Source organism: Myotis nattereri (genome assembly GCF_964212035.1).
Source record: "Myotis nattereri genome assembly, chromosome: 7".
NCBI lineage: Eukaryota > Metazoa > Chordata > Mammalia > Chiroptera > Vespertilionidae > Myotis > Myotis nattereri.
Genome location: NC_138082.1, coordinates 13,252,328 through 13,271,793, shown reverse-complemented (window position 1 = coordinate 13,271,793; position 19,466 = coordinate 13,252,328).

Below are 19,466 nucleotides of genomic sequence, written 5' to 3'. Positions count from 1 at the left end.
GTCCCCCCGCAATCTGAAAGCAGAGCGGGCCCAATCTTTCGTAAACTGAAATGGCGCCAAGTGAAGAAGCGGTTGCTACTGAGGTAGATGGAAACATCCTCGAGTGCTCCAGACCCAAAAGTAACCTGCCTCCCGCCATTCCAAATAGCGCATATAACCGGAAGGAGCACCAACACATGCTGAAAGCAGCCACACGCTCGCTCCGTGGGTGTCGCTGCAAAACAGATGCTGAACCCACCATTTTTTTTTTTTTTTTGTGGTGGTGGTGGTGGGGGTAGTGGTGGGGGAGTTATCTTTTTGTTGTTGTTGTAAAAGTGAAAATACTCTTTGGATTTCTTATGATTAGTAAAAAAAGGTAGTATAATGTGGGTCTTTGGTAAAAGCCAAGCGGTGCTATGTGAGCTTCGGGAAAGCGGGGAGACCTGTATTTGTCTGAAGCGCTCACTCTGTTCACCTTTCAGCTCAGTTGGCAGCATGTCTCTGGCTATTGTCTTCTCTTCCTTCGCACGTGCAGCTTTCTTAGGGCCCAGAACAGAACAAAAGGTGGCGGTGGCAGCCCCTCCGTGAAGGTGGTGACCAGGGGAAGCGTCCCTGGGCGTCTGCATCCACAGCTGAATGAAACCAGGCACGTTTCTTACTCATTCTGCACCGCCGTCTCCTCACCAGAACCCACCACAGGGCGTGTTGTGAGGATGTAAGGAGCTGATATCTGAAGCACTTAGAACAGGGCCTGGCACAGAGCAAACCCCAGGTAAATGTTCGTTACCTGAGTTTTTAAGCGTCTTGCTTAAGGGGTCCACGGTGTGGAGGCGGCTGGCTTGACCCGGCCTTGCTTCCTGACTCGGTCCTCTTCACGGTTAAGCTGCTTTCATGGCCTTCCCGAGGCTCCCCAGCCCAGGCGATGTGGGAGCCCGTCTTTCCCTTCTGGCCCTTTCGTGCTGCAGAGCAAGTCTTGTGTTATTCTCTCCCTGAGCCTCTTCTTCCTCCTCCAACTCAGCTTGAGCCCAGGTGCTAGGCTCTTCTCTGTGGGTCTTAGTTCCTCTCCACCTCATCCATTATGTAGTCTGTTTAGAGAATTACATGGAAAAAAACAAACGGTTCGTCCCCACTTTTCCCACTCCCTTTTAAAAACATGTCAGTTTAGCCCTGGCCGGTGTGGCTCAGTTGGTTGGAGTGTTGTCCCATTCACTAAAGGGTCTCAGGTTTGATTCCTGGTCAGGGAGCATGTAGGAGACAGCTGGTAGCTCTCTCTCTCTCTCTCTTTTTCTCTCCCTTTCTCCCTCCCTCTCTCTTTCCATCTCTCTCTCTCTTCCTCTCTCTAAAATCAGTAAAAAATTTGTCAAAGTTTAATACAGTTGCTTTACTTTCCTATCAATGTTGGCATCTGATAACGGCACTTTGCCAACTAATTTATGGAAGGTGAGCCTGGAGGTGAATTATTTATTTTCCCCATGCAAAGGATTAACTATTTGTACTTTCTAAGTTTAATGGATTTTTGTTGCAGTGTTTAGGCACCTTTAGATGGATTGAAAAGTTCTCTGACCTCTAATATCCTATCACACAAAACTATTTGCAAATCACATTAAAAGCCTGAATTTAAACCAATGAAAGCAAAGAAATGAAGAGTTATAATATCGAGTCTGTGACCCAAAGGATTTTTCTTAATTTATATTATCATGTCTCAAAAAGAATACATAGATGTAAGAACAGGTCCATACCCATTTGTTCATTGAGCAAGCCAATACAGGTGTCCAACTTCCTAGGCAGTTACCCACGTCAAAGGTTGTGTCCTCCCACAGTGGGTTGGGGATTAGCCTGAAGGCTAGGGAACAGATGTACAAGATGCTGAATTGCCAGGGTACCGACTTCACCTCTAGAACATGGGCGGGTGAATGTGCTCCTTAGATGGTCATAAGACCAGGTTTTCTTTTAATGTGAAAGAAAGGTGGGTCTATCTCTCTATCTCCCTACCTTGAGTACACAATTACAAGTTTCATAGTAAAACTAGAGGCCCAATGCACGAAATTCATGAAAGAGTAGGCTTTGCTTTCCCCAGCTGCTGGCACCAGCTTCCCTTTAGCACCTGGGACCCAGACTTCCCTCGCAGCCCTGGCTTCGTCCAGAAGGACATCCGGTCTAATTAGCATATTATACTTTTATTATTATAGATGTTTTCAGTCCTTGCCTTCCCTCCTTCATCTGCCTGATTCTCTGTTTCTTGCCTTGGCAATCATTCCTCTTAGTTTCCTCCATATTCTTCCAGAGTTTCTTTTCTTTTTTTAAAAACATATATTTTTATTAATTTCAGAGAGGAAGGAAGAGGGAGAGAGAGACAGAAACATCAATGATAAGAGAGAATCACTGATCGGCTGCCTCCTGCACGCTCCCCAGTGGGGATTGAGCCCACAACCTGGGCATGTGCCCTTGACCAGAATCGAACCTGGGACCCTTCAGTCTGCAGGTCGATGTTCTATCCACTGAGCCAAACCAGCTAGGGCTCTTCCAGAGTTTCTTAATGTAAAACAAATGCAAGTACCTATCCTCATCTCCTGCCACTTGTATGCAAAATTTGAAAAGCCTCTCACACTGTTTTTCTGTGCCTTATGTTTTTCAAAGCTTAGCAATATATCTTGGAGATCTTATTGTTAAAGTACCCAGACAGCTTCCTCATATAAAATTTATTCATTGCTGTATAGTATTCAAATTCAACACGGTATCGAGGTTTATTTGATGGGCTCCCTATCGATGGACACTGGGTTTGTTTTCATTTTCTCCTTTCAAACATCTGCAATGAAATGCCTTATACCTGTTGCATAGCTCATAGGTGAGAGTTAATCTGCAGGATAAATTCTCCAGTATGACGTGCTGGATTGACAGGCATTTGTGTTTGTAATTTTGAAAGCTGTGTCCAGATTGCCCTCTGAAGTTGTTTGTCTGCTGCTTATACGCCCAACAAGAGACAGTGTTCTCTAATTGCGTGTGAGAGAGAGGTGTGGCTTACATTGCCTGAAAGGTGTGACAGTATTTAAATAGGAGAGGTGGAGTAAGAGAGGCCTTTCTTGGTTCCTAGAGTATGAATACGAAGCAACAGTGACTCTAGATAATAATACTAACAGCTAATATTTATATTGCACTTACTGTGTGTTTGCACTAAGTGTTTTATCATATTCACTCAGATCACACATGGCTCCTTTTAATTTTCTTTTCTTTCTTTTTAAAAAACAAGTATTGAGTATTTACTAAGTGCCAGACACTCTGCAAATGTTGGCTGATGTAATTTGTGTTGACAGAGGTCCTGCCAAATGTCAACAGAGAGGGAGTTTTGGGGACAAGCTCTTACACCAACCAAGATTCTGCAGAAAATACCAACAGCGATCTTGTTTCAGGTGCTATGTAATGGCTCCCGAAGGATGTTTGCTGCAACACTGGAAGCTGCAACAGGAGGCAAAGTGTGTGGCTGGCTCACCTGCTGTGCACTAAACACCCAATAGTTGCTTAACTACACATGTGCACTGATGCTCTGCTTTGGTCCAGGTCTCTGTTTAATGATTACAGTTCGGTCTTGGAGGAGTTGGAAAGGAGGGAGGAAGAATTTGATTGTGTGTGTGTGTGTGTGTGTGTGTGTGTGTGTGTGTGTTGTAATACTAAACTAAGAAACAAATCCACTTCAACTACACATTAGATGTAATCAATAACTGACAGTTATTATTAGTACATGGAATGTATTTCTGCAGCGGAATACTGAGAAGGAAAAAAATAATCTGATTGTATATAAATGGAAAATATTTTCCAGACCTGCAGGCATATATACTGGTGCTGGGCGGCAAAAACAAACCAAAAACACTGGGAGCCAGTGCCTTCCATTGTTTTCTAGTTTTTTTTACTTTCTTTTTTTCTGCCCTAGGTCATCTTCATGATTACAGCAGTGAACTCTGCTGTCTTCACTCCTGCCACTGACTTCCAAAAACTGTCCCTTCGCCTCAGCTGGCCCACCTCCCTGGTTCCTGACCTCATCTGTGTTACAGTGCTAGAAAGTGGTCAGCCTTTGTTCCTCTGCTAGTTATTCTTACACCACATAATACCAGTGGTGCGGGTATGAATTTGCATAATGGAGGGAATTTTGGGGTGGTTAGAGTGTTAGACATTTAAAAATGGATTTAGGGACAGTAGTAAAGGTAGGTAAAGTGTTTGGAGTAAAAGAAAGTCTTTTGGGGTATCAATGTTATTTGGAAAGAGAAAAATAGAGGATCTTAATAGGAAAAGGAATTAATAGTACTTGAAGACTGTTTCCAAGTCAGAAGCAGAGAACTGGTTCCGACTCTAGAAATCTCGGTTAAATGCCGTTTCAGTCAAGGTCCATTAGGTTAATGTAAACCACAGTAGTTATTTCAGATGGTGGGGCATTTAATAGAGGGACATGGATTCGGGTACTGTGTCTGGGGATGACTCGCCTGGGCTTTGAATCACTTGACCCCTTGGGACAGGACCTGGCTCTGCTCTGTGCCACAGCTCCTGCTTGGCACATTGACTGATTAGACTGGCCAGGCCCCTGAGTGGGATCTCTGTTGTAGAGGAGGTTGTACCAAGAGAATCAAGACATGTTTCTTGGTTGAAAGCATTTCACCTTGTTGATATTTTATAGGCAGACTCTCACTACCTTTTTGGTAACCACTGCTGGGTGGCTCCCTGGGTTTTTAGACCTATACTTTACACTCCCTAAGAACAGGTCCAAGGTCCTCTATTATTCTCAGGCCAGATTCTTCCCTAAGACATCCCATCCCACAATGATTTCAACTACACAGGAACTACTTCATGCCTCCAGCCCAGGCTTCTATCTTGAGCTCCAGGCCTCATGGATGCCTCAAAGAGACCCCATTTAACACATGTGAGACTGTGATGTCCCTACGAAATCTCATCTGCTCCCAGGGAGCGACACTACTATCTGTTCAGTGGCTCAAGTCAGGAAGCTGGAAGTCATCTATGACCCTCTGCCCTTTCCTCATATCCAATTCATTGTCAAGCCCTCTTGATTTGACCTCCTAAATACCTCTTGAATCTTTTTGTCTCTATCACTCTAGTCTAAGCTACCATCAACTCCCTCCCGAATTATCAAAATTGCCTTGTAACTGATATGTCTGCATCTATTTTGACTTCCCTCAAGTTCATTTTCCAATGGACTGTAGGGTGCTCTTTTCAAAGGCATATTTCATGCGAACATATTTTTCCTGTGGGAATGCTTTCTCTGCCCTTCACATCACTTATCATGGTGGCAATTTCACAGTTCTGAGTGCGGTTCTTCAATTGCTGTCTGCCTTTCCCTGTAGACTGTCAGCTCTTGGAGGGGGTGGGGATACAGGCTCTGTCTGTTTTTGCTTATTTTTTCTCACACCCACAGCCCTCAGGGTGATATATAGCACATAGTAGGCAATTAGAAAATACTTCCAATAATTGCAGTTTTGTACTTAGCCAGTGCTCAATAAAAATGACACATTTTTAAATACTACATGCCAATTGAGTAAACTGACATTGAATTTTGAAAATGAATTGATAATCAGTTAATCAACCTATCATAAAGTACAAAAGGAAGTCTGTGAACCTCTGTCTTTCATGGACAATGGAGCAATACCTGCCAGGATTTTTACCTGCACGCGGCAGCAGCTGAGTCCTGCTGATTGTGCAGAGAAGGAGCTTGTTAAAAGGGAATAGAGGAGCTCATGCGGGCATCGAGAGGGCCAAGAACCAGGCTAGAGACTCAGCTGTTAGCGGCACGCCACAACTGTGCTGTCACACTGGTCTGATGGGGGGCCCTGCTGCCCCCACCAGGAACTTGACACTAGAATTTGCTCTGCTGCAACTTCTGCATCTGGAACTAGGCTTGCTGCTCCCACCAGTGCATCTGATTGGCAGAGTCCAGGCCACATGTCTGTATTGCAGGTGCAAGGGAGATGCATTAGACGCATAGCTAAAAGATGTCAGGCAGCCACCAACATGACAGATGTCTCTGCACCTGGACAGCCATTTGTAAAGTCGTCACTTGCTCCTAGCTCATAATTGTGCATCTAGATATTAGCATGTACCCATAAGCATAGTTATGTAGATAAATGGTAAGAGCTGGACTCAGAGGACTCTAAACTCCTTTCCTACCTTGGCTGCTGATGTTGCACTTCACCGTTAGATGCTTTAGTTTAACCATCTAGAAAATTAATGTAATGCTAGCTACCAAACGCTGAGAATCAGCAGTAATAGCAATGTGTTTTAAAATCCTTGGATAAAAAGCACTGCGAAGATTTGCTGTATCATTATTTAAAATAGACGATTTCTAATGAAAATGCTAAGTTCAAAGGGCTGGATGGCTTCTCGGGATGCAAAATGGGCAATGCCTGGTATATTAGCTTAATAAACCAGTCCCAAAGATGTTTGCCTAACTCTCCTTCGCACTCCTCTGTGGGCATTAGAAGGCAGAAATATGCAGGAATGGTAATGGGTGTAATCAGTCACAACGTGTGAGCTTATTACTTTGGCTGCTTGCACAGTGGGAGCCTTCTGAAGCTAATCACAGCCCTTTTGCAAAGTTCTTGGGTTGGACTTTCTAATCCATCCTCCTCCCAGGTAGGCTGAGAGGCAGAGAAACTCCTGAGGAGGCCCCTGGGCGCACCATTTACCCACGTGTGTGATTCATTGGGAGAGAATCGCACGTTAAAGACACAAATCTCTTTTCTCTTTTTAGTCGTGGGATCTGCAATCTTTTCCAATAGGGTAATATCAGCAATAGATTTCCTCTCGCAGGCTCCTCTATTTTCTTTTCTAGTTTTATTTGTTTTTAAGCTTGGTAGTCTTAGCTCCTTTCTGCCCTAAGCCTGCCAGTCAGGTCTATCCCTGATTCTTCTGTGAAGAATGGCAACCGTAGCCTCTTTAAAAAAAAAAAAATCCCTCTTATTCTCTTGCAGCCTATTCTTCTTTGGTGCATTGCTCTCCACCCCAGAAATGCCTTCACCGATCCTCACTCTTAGCCCTCTTTCCTTCTTTCCCCATTCTTCTGTCCGCCAATTTCCAAGACAAGGATATGAGACGTCTACATGTCTCTTCTCTTTCCGGTCTGCAGCCAACCCTGGTCATGTTCTCTTTCTCCCTTTCCCTCATCAGCTGCAACAGGAGTGCTGGTTTCTCTGTAGGAGGCCATGGTTCTGCCGGCAAACTGAATCTCACCGTGGGGCCGCCATGAGGGGCTTTACGTGGACGGTGGCAGGTTCTCGTTGCCTGTCAATAAAATGGGCACCTGGAAGGGCAGGCATATCAGGCTCCCGCATCACATCACCCCAGCCGAGCTGGTCTCAGCCTCGGAAGGAGTTAGAGAGATTCTACTCACCCAGGACACCCGAGCTTGTTTGGTGGCAAGTTCATTTGGAGGGAAAAGCATGAGAGTTCCTTTCTTGGAGCAGGCTCTAGATGCAGGTGCTGAGAAAGGCCGTTTGAGTGAATCTGGCCCCGAATCAGTCAGTGATTGACTGTGACAACAGAGGGACAGGCACAAAAGCCACTGGAGCCGCATACAGATTACAGTGAGGTGGCCATACACTGAGCGGATGTCGGAGGGAGATTGAGTATTTATTAAAATATCTTTCATCGGCCAGATTTATTTTCATCTTCCTTCATAAGATGTGATAGTTTTGCATCAGCACATCTAAATGAAATAATTTGCTAAAGGTCAAATGCAATTCCCTCCAGCCAGCTTTCATTTACCTTCTAATTAATAACTAAATGTTCACACATACATTAGCCTAAGGCTCATGTATAAAATAATAACTACCATTTATTGAACACCTATTATGTCCCAGGCGTTTGGAATACATTATTTCTGATTCTCACAAACCCAGAAGGTAGAAATGCCCCTTTAATAGAGGAGGAAAATGATGCCTAGATAGCAAAAGAAATTTGCTGTTGGTCATGCAAATTAGCGTCTGAAGCCAAATGCTCCGTGCATTCTCACAGGGTGCCATAGGGCATCGGCTTCCTGCAAGGGTCTGATGCCTGTGCCATCTGTTGTTACTGAAGAATGGGGAGATGAGAGAAGGGTATGAGGACTGACTTTCTGAGTCAAACACATCCCCACTGGAGGAAGTTGCATTGCCCAAAGCTTGCACTCCTTGGGAAACTGAGGTTGGGACCTTGGAGAGGGCTGAATGTCTCTAAGAAAGGATATGTCTTAGGATATCTCGGCTTGCATTACTTCTCTAAGTGAGTGAGTGCCTTGACGGGTTATTTCATATGTAGATCTTCTTCTGCAGAACCCAGGTTAGAAGCCATTCTTCCTAGTTTTCTACTGACCTGTGTTAGCACAGGAATGTCACAAAGGTTCCTGGTATACGGGCCACACTGCTACATGGATCTCTCATATGGGAGAGAGAGAGAGAGAGAGAGAGAGAGAGAGAGAGAGAGAGAGAGAGGTAAGGATGCGTGTGCGTATGTGGGAGGGGGTCCAGTGCAGGGTTCCTAGGGTTCCTTTTCATTCAATTCCATTTGCTTCCCAGGTCCTCTAATTGAGGGAGGGCTTGCAATTAAATCAGAAGAACATGCTTTGAACTGGTGAGGCAGACGCGGACATGCCTTACCTGGAGAGGTAAGTGAATTGGGCAAAACGGAGATTTGCAACCAAACAGTGACTTCTTAATGCAGGCATCCGTCAACAAATTAGTTTGAAGTTTGCTAATAGTTCATGAAAAATAGGTAAAACAGGTTTCTGTAGCTCTTCAACCTCCCTCCTGAGTCCTGTGTCCATGGGCCCTGGACTCTGAAACTTTGCAATAAATTAGCCATTATACAAATACACTGCTTCCCCAATCCCCCCCAATATTTTTGGTATTGAATTTGTAAAAATTATTCAAACCTCTTTTCATTCACTTAATGTTTTAAACTTGAATAAACCAAGGAAGGTTTGAAACATTTATGGAGTAGTTATTTGACAACATCACATTTACATGACAAAATTGCTACCCTCTGACCTCTCAGAGGTCTCCTTCTCATTATGCCTGTAATTTTGATAAATTTCCATCTGGTGGTAATTCCTTGCTCCAGCTGCACGGATCCAGGACATTACCTGGTACATAAATCATAAGAGTAGCTTCTCAAGAGTGAGATGTGAATTTCTTGCATCAAATTACCCAGGATCTATTACCTTCCCCTTGTTAAAACAGATTCCTGAGCCACAACCCTACATCCACCTAATTAGACTCTTCGGTGATTCTGATGCAGATGAATGTTGAGGATCACTCATTTTGAGAAAAAGAGAAATGAAAATCATAAAATCTAAATATAACTCGAAGTTGTAAGGACAGTATAGAAAGCGATACCTAACTTAGAAAAACATACAAAGACCTACTGTACAAAAATCAATATTCAGGTTGAGTGCTTTGTCTCACTAGGCTTTGGTTATTATAGATCATTGTTTACCCATAATTCTACTTTTCCTTTTTATCCTTTAAGCAGAACGTCCTGATTTTCAATTACTCCTAGCATGTTAGACCTACCCCTTGGTCTCTCCTCACAAACTACTTTCAGACTTTCTCATTCTGTAGTTTTCACTGGAAACCTGTGGTACTTTTTTAAAAAAATATATTTTATTTGATTTTTTACAGAGAGGAAGGGAGAAGGATAGAGAGTTAGAAACGCCAATGAGAGAGAAACATCGATCAGCTGCCTCCTGCACATCCCCTACTGGGGATGTGCCCGCAACCAAGGTACATACCCTTGACTAGAATCGAACCTGGGACCCTACAGTCCGCAGGCCGACGCTCTATCCACTGAGCCAAACCAGTTATGGCAGTGGTCGGCAAACTGCGGCTCGCGAGCCACACGTGGCTCTTTGGCTCCTTGAGTGTGGCTCTTCCACAAAATACCGACTTCTGAGCATGGGCCACGAAGTTTCAATCGCACTGTACGTGCGCGCGCGCACGTGGTATTTTATGGAAGAGCCACACTCAAGGGGCCACAGAGCCACATGTGGCTCGAGAGCCGCAGTTTGCTGACCACTGAGTTAGGGCAACTGCGGTGCTTTGACCTCCTTGTTCTGTCTCATCACTTGGCCAAGGTCAGCTAGTCTTTTTCCCAAGAAAGCCTGGCTTTATTAGTCTCATAAATGCCCCCAAGCCACCTTCTGGCTTCCTGGTGTATCATCAGTCTGAGTCAGAAAATAAAATAAAATACAATAAAAGGCATAAGCCTGCATGGCAGTTTGCAAAAATTAAAAATTTTTTCCAATAAGGAAAATGTCCTTTTGACAACCAAGCCACTCCCCGCTACAACTGCCTCCTCCAGATGTGGCAGAGGAATTATTTTTGCTTAGATGGATGATTATTCAACTCGATTAGCAGCTACATAAACCCCAGCTGTCTTTATTTCTTTCCATACTACTTTGGGTATTGAATTTATAAAAAATCAGCCGAACCTCTTTTCTCTTTCCTAATGTTTTAAATTTGAACAAGCCAAACTAGCTTTAAAGCATTTATTGAGTAGTTACTTGATGGCATCACACAAATACATTTAGGCATTCAAGGGCAATATGTTAAGCGGATCTGCAAAATGTTCCTCTTTAACTGTGTTCAAGACATTTTGTTTTCACTTTCAAATTCTTGCCAAGGAAATTGGATATTGGTTCTTTTTCATCTCCAGTCTCTGCCTACTGGGAATAGAGTTCTAGCAATTATCTCAAAGTGTCAATAGAATAAGAAACATTTGAATATTTCATGGGGTGTCTGCAGGGAGGGGTTAGATTGTCATAATGAGATATTACTTGTATAACATGGCCATTAAGGATTATGACAGTAATCAATTGACTCATGAGTCATTCATTCATTCATTCATTATTGCAATAAACATATACCAAGGACCTATCTTGTGCTGTGTCATATTTTAAGTGCTGGGAAAGAAAAATATATCTGAGATTGGCTTTTCCATCAGAGTCACCACAGTTTAGTAGGGGATAAATGCAAGACAATATAGATGGTACAAATATACATACAGTTCTCTTACATAGATACTTGTGCCTAGTGTCTTAGGCAATTCAGAAGGGGGAAATTTCCCAAGGGAACAATGGGGTTTGGTTCAACCTTCATAGCATTTCTACAGCCAGTTTGAATTGAGTCCTGGAGTCTTCTTTTCCTCAGGTAAGCAATGCCACCATCTGCCACTGATCTTGACCTTCTGTGACTGAATTATTTTGTTGATTTACTTTTACTCTTGGAAGTCATTCCTCATCACTTTCTCAACTGCCTCAACCTCTTACATTATGTGGAAGCTTGGGGTAAGTCTTGAGAGAGTTGTCCACAAGAGTTGTAAAGTTGTCAGATTTAAGAAATGTTTTCAAGGAAAGAGGGTGTGGGGCCAGACTGAACTTAATATTGGCTTCAGACAATGGTGACCCCAGCATTCACCTGACTTGGTGGAATAAAAGAATTCATAGCCACATCTACCTGAAAAATAGTAGGCAGCCTTGACTTCCCAATGAGCCCTATTGTGTTCTGGATAGAAGAAGATTCTGTTGAGTGGAACAGCTGAGATGATTACATTTTAGTTCGATATTATGTAGATTGTTTACACCAAAATTGGGACCTCCCTCCTCTGTGGTTAATGGTTCAGAGCATGAGTTTTGAAGCCAGGATGTCTTTGCTCCAATCTGGCTTCATCCTTTACTCACAGGATAATGTCTGGAAAGTTACTTTTCCTCTTTGGACTTTAGGTTCCTTATCTCTAGAATGAGAAAAATAGTAGAACCTACCTTGCGGGAATCATGGGGATCAAGTGAATAGTTCAGCTAGCACATTGTAGATACCCAATAGATGCAAGTTGTTATGAGTATTTGTCATTAGGAGCATCTTATGTTCTGCTCCCATTTCTCCGGGATGTACGCCCCCCCCCCCCCCCCGCCCCCGCCTCCGACACATGAATGTGTCTTTGTAGTTAAACTTGAAACTTCTTGTTATGACTGATTATTACTGTTATTACAGATACATTCACCCAACCTACACATGTAATAAGATTTGGAATCCCCTTGTTCACAAGTGTAGCACTTATTAACCTACAGAGCAGCCATGAAAGTAGGCACTGGCCCCTGTGCCAGAAACCTGGCAAAACCCAGAGGTGGAGGAGAACCTTCCAGAGATCACAGCAAGATGACATTTTCAGTTTCATTGGGCTTCCTGGAAATATAAGTCTAGTGGTGAGCGAGTGAGTGTAAGAAAGAGGACATTTGTGGCATTAGTCATTACAGTCTGTTCTCTGAGCTCCTCCCCGCCCCCAGGACCTCCATGTGGTGACATGTAGCCACTGAGAAGTGGGAATGGGAGCCCACATATTGCTTAGGGTCAACATGGGGTTTTCTAGAACTCTGAGAATTTTTTCTTAATTATTTTATTTTTTTAAATTAGGTAACTCACCCACATGGCTCAAACATTAAAAAATATAAATAGGTGTATAGTGGCTATTCTTCTTCCTCCCCGCCTCCTTCCTCTTAGTTCTCACCCCACCCCAAATAGGTAAACCTGACTATTTATTTCCTATTTAACATTTTAGGTTTATGGCATGGCAGCAAACTAGCCGGACTGGCTTTATGGGTGTGGAAGTACAGTCACACAGGACCCATGTACAGGAGGGCCCTGCACTGGTCTTAATGCTCTGCCATTGCTGTTGTGAAATTCTTTTTTTTTTTTTTAAATATATTTTATTGATTTTTTTACAGAGAGGAGGGGAGAGGGGTAGTTAGAAACATCGATGAGAGAGAAACATTGATCAACTGCCTCCTGTACACCCCCTACTGGGGATATGCCTGCAACCAAGGTACATGCCCTTGACCGGAATCGAACCTGGGACCCTTCAGTCCTCAGGCTGACACTCTATCCACATGAGCCAAACCGATTAGGGCTGTTGTGAAATTCTTAATAACTTTGCCCCCTGCCCCCAATCAATTTTATTCTGTACTAGACCCCACAACTTACACAGCTTGTCATGCATGCCAGACACGGCTCTTCACTTGGCTTTTTTGCTTAGCTCTACATCTTAAAGATCTTTCCATATCCTATATAATAAAAGGCTAATATGCAAATTGACCAAATGGCAGAACGACCAGCCGCAATGATGTACACTGACCACAGGGGGAGCGCTGCTCAGCCAGAAGCCAGGCTCATGGCTGCTGAGCGCAGTGGTGGTGGTGGGAGCCTCTCCCATCACCGCGGCAGCACTAAGGATGTCCAACTCCTTGAGGACCTAAATCAATCAGACATCCCCTGAGGGCTCCCAGACTGCGAGAGGGTGCAGGCTGGGCTGAGGGGCTCACCACCCCCGAGTGCATGAATTTCGTGCACCAGGCCTCTAGTATATACAAAAAGAACTTTCTCATTATACTTTTTACAGCTGCTCCATAGTTTATCTTTGAGGATTTAAAAATCTATATACATGGCTACTTTAGGAGCCCCCTTAGGGATCCCTGTCCCAATTTTCTAGTCCTTCAAAGCTTCCAAACTTGGGAGAGAGAAGAGAAGATGGAGAGAGAAGCAGCAGAAAATCCTCCTTCTAGTTGAATCCCTCCTTTTGCCTGCCTGGTTTTAGAAGCAACTCTCGTTGCTTCCTGACTCGCAATGTCCCCACTCCCCGTGGCTCATTTCTGCCACCCCACCCTGCTTCACCTTTCAGCTCCCCGCTACTGAAATGCTTGGCAAGGAACCACCAGGGCTCCATCAGTCACAGGGCAAACTAATTTTGTCTTTGCCTCCGTGTGGAGACAAATACTTTGGGCTGAAGGTCATAGTGGCCACCAGAGACCCACTTTTAAACCTCCCCTTCCATTGCTTCTGTAGTCCCACCAATCATCATTTCTGGATAAATCTATGGTCGTGGCACAACAGTTTATGTGCGTCTGAGAAGATAGCCTAGGTCCTCCCTCCTCCGGGATCTCCCAAGGTCCTAAAGCCCATAACTCATTTTGAAGCAGCCAGTAGCTCTAACTTCATTACAGACGTATGTCCCCGAAGCCCCCTCTCAGCGTTAGAGCCGACCCCTCACTCAATCAGGGACAGGCCTGCATGGCACTGCACGGTGCACTGTACCATGGCTGCTCCGACCTTGCAAAGGACAGAGCTTCACACGAAGCCCATATTCCCTGAGAGGCTGGTGCTGGGGGGGCTTGTCCATGAGCACATGCTCTGCCTGTCACCTCTCCTCTGGCCACGGCGTGAGGACATGGATATGGATTGTTGGGTTAGACTGACTTGCTCCGCTGTAAATACATGGCGACCGAGATGGCAGCCCTCCAGCCAAGCCCAGAGGTGCTGGCAGCCGGAGGCACGTGGCTGCCACTCGGCCTTGGCTGGCCCAGCGACTGGACGGTGCACCCGCTGGCGTGTGTGCGTGCAGTGTAGACACGGACGCGACCAGTGCAGCAGGTGGATGGGAGGACGTCCTCAGCCTTGTTGTGTTACTGCCTCTGCTCCTTACCAGGCAGGAGAAACCACAAACCACTCGATGGCTCCATGCTCCTTCTTTCAATCAAGCCATGCCCTTGGCACCTGCAAGGAAGATTAACTAGAAGCTGGGAGCGAGAGCTTGGCGTCCATTCCCACTGCCAGGGAGAGCTTCCAGGTACCTGAGACTCCGCCGGGAGACAGCAAGGCTCCGGTTCCAATTAAACACCGTATTGAGTAGCCTGGTCTCAGTGTACTCTGTTTGTTTAGTTTATTTGACTATTTGATAAGAGAAGTGCTGGGGTGGCAAAAAATTAATTAAAATAAGAAAAAACGATCTTAAGAGAAAAGGGAAAAAATGCTAAGAAGCCAAGAGATGGCTTCTCCCCACACCTGCCAGCAATTAATTAATCACTAATCCGTTTATTATTTCCAACTTATGAATCTGTGTCCCCTGGACAAAACAACAAGGTTATTATTTTTTAAATGTCTAGTTAAAACACGCTGAAAGACGTTCTCTAAAATGGGTTTGGCCGGAGCTGATCCCATTGGCGTCGGCAAAGTGGCTGGGAGCTGCCGAAGGGCGGCCAGGGGCTTTCTGGAATGGGAGAAATCTTTCTCATCCAAATGCTAAGCCTTCCGCGCAGTCACCACAGTGGGCAAGGACAGGACCAGACTGACAACAATGATCTCCTCCGTCTTCCTGCAGAGGGTGGGGGTGGGGGAGGAGGATTCCCAGTGCAGCCGTCATGGGCTGCCGGTTGGAATACATAAAACAGCGCTATTGAGACATAAATCACACACTCTCCAGCTCAGCCAGGATTATGTATATATTTTTCAACCCGGATTATATTTTAACCCAGGAAAGGGCTGTACCTCGCTGGGTGGAGGAGAGATGCCAGGAGTTCTAGGAGGAGTTCTGTGCCTGACCATCCACGGCCGAGGCTACCACCTGGTCCGTCGCAGAGCTGGGGCCTCACCGCGGTGACCCCACCTCCCCCTTGTTTTTCTATTACCTACTCGCCCTTCTCCATCGAGCCGCTGAGAATCTTTATGGGAAGTGATGTACGCTGTGCGTGTCAGGGCGGGTCTGACCCTGGCCGAGCCCCTTATCTCCCGCTGTGTTCACCTGGCCGACAGCCTCCCTCCAGGTATCAGTCAGCGCATCCGCTCCCCACTCCTGGGTGGGCCAGGGGCCGGCAGGGATGCATTCTGACTGTCACCTTCATCTGAACTGCCACTTGCCCCTCATGGCTTCAAAGGTCGTTTTAAGGTGTCCAGAGAAGAGGAGGTCACACACCATTCCCAGCCAACCTGCCGTGGCTTGGGGAGATACCATGTGTTTTGGGCAAATTTGGGGGATATGGTTTCTAAAGGCAGCACAAGAGACATTACCTTGCATCAGCTGTTCAACCCCTGGGGGTCATGACAGCCGCATCTGGCAACCTCTCTTCCCTCGAGTGAAAATCCACCGTATGTCTTCTTAGCAGGGGCTGAGCTTTGTGAGTTTCTAAGACCGATGCTTTAGAGAAGGGGTGGGGAACCATTTTTCTGCCAATGGCCATTTGGGCATTTATAACAACATTCGGGGCCATACAAAATTATCAACTTAAAAATTAGCCTGCTCTGTTTGGTCCAACATTTAATTAACTCACCCCTAATGCCTTGGCAGGGCCAGACCAAATGATTTCCCAGGCCTTATATGGCCCGGGGGCTGGACATTCCCCACTCTTGCTTTAGAAGAAGGCAAGTGAGGACCGTACGGCAGAGAGGAGACATTAAGATGCCAATGAACACGGGGATGGGGTGGTGGAGGGGCAGCCCCTGAAGACTCCACGGGAGATAAAAACGCCGGGGCTGGGAGCCGGAACAGAGCAGCCGCCTAAGCCCGGCTTTTGAATCGGCCCCAAACGCAATGACATTTTCTTTTTTGGCTGCTTTGAAAAAGGAGAGGAGAAAATGTAGACACTGACATTAAAGATGGATGGGGCTTAGACAAATCGCAGTTTTGAAGGTTTTCCCAGTGCTGGGAAGCCGAGGGCACGTCTCCATGGTGTGCTTCTGCGGGAGCCGCCCTCTCTTCCCCAAGCCCAGAGAAAGCTGCATAATGCAACGGCAGCTCTCAGCCCAGCCGGCTGCTGGGAGGTTTCACATTTAACACCCTATTGGCTTCCATCGAGCTGGGGTTTGCTCATCCACTTTAGGCTGACATTTGCAACAGGAAGTGGACCACAGCCTCTCAGTGGTGAGACGCTGGGCTCAAGGGCGAGGCCAAAGTACCGAGCTTTCCGGTTTCCAGGGGAAGGCACCTGTGCAGAGCCCCTTCCGGGCAGAGCCCTCCTGCCCTGGGCCTGGCTGTGCACCTGACTTTAAAAGCAGATTCGGCTGGCCGGCCCCTCTGCACGTGCATGGCAGCTTGAAGGAGCGGGAATCTCATTAAGGGAAGAACTATTGACCCATCTGACTGCGTCCTGTTGACTCTGCTAACCTCCCATTTGTGGCCTGTGATTCTTTAATGTGGGGAGTGGTAATTGGAGAAGAGAGATTATAAAGAGGAATGAGACCATGGCTGCATGTCACACTAAATAGCACGGGCCTGAAGCCCACTTGGTCTATACCCGTGGTTGGCAAACTGCGGCTCTCGAGCCACATGCGGCTCTTTGGCTCCTTGAGTGTGGCTCTTCCTAAGCCTTAGGTGTACCCTAATTAAGTTAATACCAATGTACCTACTTATATAGTTTAAGTTTAAAAAATTTGGCTCTCAAAAGAAATTTCAGTCGTTGTACTGTTGATATTTGGCTCTGTTGACTAATGAGTTTGCCGACCACTGGTCTATACCATCCTCCTGGCCACCACAAAATGAGACTTTCTGTTCCTAGCCCCCCAGGGTTTGGTCCAAAGCAGGTCCAAATCCAGCCTGTGTGACTCATCCTAGTGGCTCTGAAGTCTCCAGCACTGGTGCTCTGCTGGCACCTCCTACCTTCACGTCTGTGTCGATGTCAGGAAAGGTTAGAAGTCCAAGGTTAACCTGGGGACTGACAGGGATGAGGGCCACACACAACTACAGGGAAACACGCACACCCAGGATGGAAGGCAAATGACAGGTGGCTTAGAGAGACTCGCCCTGGTTCAATGCCATCGGTAGGTGCTGGACTCCAGGGGCCATGGCTGATGCAAGCTGGGCAGAAAGCGTTTCAGGTGGCAGGCAGGTCGCGTCTGCTTCAGTGGGTGCTGGCTGCCACCGTGACCCTCTTTCTGATGAGTATAGTTGAATTAACTCCCCTCTCCCACCGCCTTTGGGCTTTTGCTCCCACCATGCAACACAAATTGAAATACAGGGGTGGCAGGCGGTGGCAGTGGGGGCTGTGCAGGGGAGGGGACCGCAGAGACCTTCCATCTTGTTAATGTAACGCTTCCTTATGTGATGGGAGCTGAGCGCGCCGGTAATGAATTTCTCCTCTGGTAATCATTCACCAGCGCATTGTGACCTGTGTGTTTTTGCTGTGCTCCTCATTTCCAGACTTTCGCTGTGACTTGTCAGCACCCAGTAAAAATGAATTGGACAAGACCCATCTCTTCTCGAGAAGCCCTCCCCAGCTGCCTTTCGTCTCGGTTGAGAGAAGGAGTAGGTGGGACCACCTGGAACGGCAGCTACAGACTCCTCGGCTGTGGTCCAAGTCCAGGCCCATCGCGCAGGCAGATGGACACAGGCATGCCAAGTCTGCGGGCGCTCTTGTTACATGGAGCCATGTTCCTTGGTCCAAATGGTTCCACAGTGGCCTTTGCCTTGTGCACCTGTTGTTTCTTGCTGTACGATGAGCTGTGCAGGCAGTTTCTTTCATGGAGAAGACATGGGTGCACATGGTGGTGCAATTAGGCATCTGGGCACCCCATGGGTTCTTACCAACTCTGGTGTGAAGATGCCTTGATGGCGGGCGACGAGGCTATCGTCTGAGTCACACGCATGAGTGTCGCCATCTGCAACTGTAATTCTAGCCACGTGGTCAATTGTAAGAAGGGGTTTATAACCAGCTTTTACTGCATTTGTGGATCGTGATGATTAAACAACAGATGGGAAACCCAACCAAGATTTCTAATCTTTACCTCTTCACTGATAGAGGGAGCGAGGGCTGAGGGATCGCGGTGTGGTTTCTGTCTAGGGTTGAGTCTATAATTAGAGAGGCACCCCCTGATTTTCTGCGTCTGTCTTGTATACTCATTCTTATCAGACAACAAACACTGATTTTTGGCTTTAAAAGGATGGTTCTTGAATCCTGGGAAGGTCCTAAGATTAAGAGAAAGTCCTTAATTTAAGGTTGCCAGATAAAATGCAGGATACAATTTCAGATAAACAATAAATAAACTTTAAGTTTAGGTATGTCCTAAGTATTACACAGGACTATATTTTTAAGAAAAAAATGCTTAATATTTTTTTCTATCAAAATGCTTTTTAAAATTGTGGTAAAATATACATAACATAAAATTTACCATTTTAACCATTTTTAAGTGTACAATTCAGTGGATCTAAGTTCTTTCACAATGCTGTGCAACCATTACCACTATCAATTTCCAGAACTTTTTCCACAGTGGCTGCATGGGATATTTTTATTTGTTAATTCCAGCAACCCTCAACTTTTCATCAGCTTTTAGATCTGAATATATTTGATCTAAATTATTATATATCATCTATACTAATAAAAGGGTAATATGCAAATTGGTTGGGATGCTCTCACGCAATGACCAAACAGCAGGCTGCATGGGGTGACCAGGCTGGTGGGGGAGTGGGGGGAGAGGACAGTGAGGGGTGACCAAATGACGAAACAGCAGGCTACGTGGGGCAACCAGGCTGGCGGGGGGGGGGCAGTAAGGGGTGACCAGGTTGGCAGGGGGGGATGAGGGGTGACCAGGCTGGCAGAGGGGAGGGCAGTGAGGGGTGACCAGGTTGGCAGGGGGGGCAGTTAGGGGCTATCAGGCCAGCAGGCAGAGGCAGTTAGGGGTGATCAGGCTGGTGGTGGGGGG